Here is a 1,958-nt window from a genome sequence, read left to right as displayed (position 1 = left end):
GAACAGCTGTTCTTAGGAAGTCAAGATCATTTTGTGGCTCCGCAGGCCGAGGGCGGGGGTACAGAGGTGGCAGCTGAGGGAGGCGGCGGCGGCGCGGGAGGCCGTGGACCTCAAGCCCAGACCAACCCCTGTGAACTGGGCCACGACTCTGATCCTGCAGCCCAGGGAGAAGTGAAACCAGCCGGATGGGCCACTGAGCCCGAGTCGGGGACCGGGCAGAGCCCCCTGAAGCCGAGATCAGGATGTTCCACAGCAACGTGGAGCCGGAGGATCCCATGTTCCTGATGGGAGAATTCCCTCCCCCTAATGCTTCAGAGCTCTCATCCCCCTCCGCTGCAGGGACCCCTATTCACCGTCAGCATCTGAGCCCATGTCGTCAGGTGGCTTTGGCACAGCCCCTTTCTTAGCCTCACAGATGGCAACATGCCAGGGACCGGCCTGCCAGCCGCAGGACGCAGCCTAGGGATGTCTCCCCCTTCGGGATGCTGGGAATGTCGGGTGGCTTCATGGACATGTTTGGGATGATGAGTGACATGATTGGGAATATGGAGCATATGACAGCTGGGGGCAGTTGCCAGAGCTTTTCATCCTCTACCGTCATCTCCTACTCCAATACGGGTCATGGTGCCCCCAAGGTCCGTCAGGAGACATCAGGGATGCGCTCAGCACCAGGTGGGATCTGGGAGACACGGAGGACTGTCGCCACTCAGTGGACTAGAGCAGATGTCCCTTGGGCATCACATCCGAGACAGGGCTCACATCCTCCAGCGTTCCCGAAGTCACGCACAGGAGACCAGGAGGAACGGCAGGACTATGTCACCCTGGACGAAAGGGAGGCAGCAGCACTTGATGAGTGGCAAAGAGACATCCAGATTCTGGCAGCAGCGCCCTCTGGAATTTTGAGGGCATAAGGCATCTGAGTGGGGCTCAAAGGGCCAAGGGGCTTCCCCGCCTGGCCATTCAGGGACCTGAAGACTCCCTCACGACAGTCCTGCAGCTATGACCGGTGAAGGCCCTAGGTCCTCAGCCTTTCATGTACAGGCCAAGAGGGTGAGAAATCATCCCTGAAAGAACTTTCTGTCCAACTCCCACCCCCAATTTAATGTTAAATTAATGGGCAAGCTGGCCCCACCTCTCCCTGGGGTCTCAGGGAGAGCCTTACATGGCCCCCATACCTACATTGTCTGTATTTAATCCCCCTACCACAAGGACTCCACTTGTCCTATTATCCACTAACTTGGTTTTTCATTTTGCTGCTCCATCCTCAAACCTCAGTTTCTCCACTGTACCCCTGCCATGTGCAGAAGGGGTGAGCTCTGGGTCTGGAGGCCTCCTCCATCCCTTAGCTACCCTGGATCTATGCCCACCTGTTCCTCAGAGCCTTACTACAGGAGTCATAGTCCTGTCCAGGGCTGGGGAGAGTTCCCAACTCTCGTCTCCTCCCCACACTCCCACCCACCCACATCACAAAAACCTTCCCCATGCCCTTCTTTGCCTTTATTTTTTGATTTGTGCAACTTGTAACTAGGTGTTTATGGAATAAAGGAGAATGAGGGAAAAAATGATCATTTTGTGGCATGTGTAATGTATGCTTTACCTCTATAAAAGATTACTGTATTTGAAATCTCCCCTTGCAGGGGAGCCACACTGTAATTTTAATTAGACTCATTTCATGACATATCAAACTGCAAGTCCTTACATGTCCCGAGTCAAATTAAGTCTGCTAATTCCAGTACTTCCTTCATGAGTAATTCCCGAGAATCGGGGTTTCTTGTAGTCCGAGACCAAGTGAGGTAATCTCCCCACTGCCCCCAGTAGAACACCAGGTCCAGGAGAGCAAGGGTGCTCCTTCCTATTGCTCTGTACCCAGCAACTCCAGGGTGACTGGCCCTGGGGAAAGCACCAAGTAACTTAGTGAAAGGATGAAACGGTGAGACTTTGCTGCCCGTGAGCTCTAA

General features: G+C 54.2%; 1 pseudogene; it reads left to right on the top strand.

Annotated features, from left to right (window-relative positions):
• The first annotated feature begins 242 nt into the window (after positions 1-242).
• Positions 243-1,132, top strand: LOC107136574 (annotated as a pseudogene).
• Positions 1,133-1,958: the final 826 nt, after the last annotated feature.

Source organism: Marmota marmota, unplaced genomic scaffold, assembly GCF_001458135.2.
Source record: "Marmota marmota marmota unplaced genomic scaffold, marMar, whole genome shotgun sequence".
NCBI classification, from domain to species: domain Eukaryota; kingdom Metazoa; phylum Chordata; class Mammalia; order Rodentia; family Sciuridae; genus Marmota; species Marmota marmota.
The sequence above is the reverse complement of the archived record's forward strand: the minus strand, read 5'-3'. Positions and strand labels throughout refer to the sequence as shown.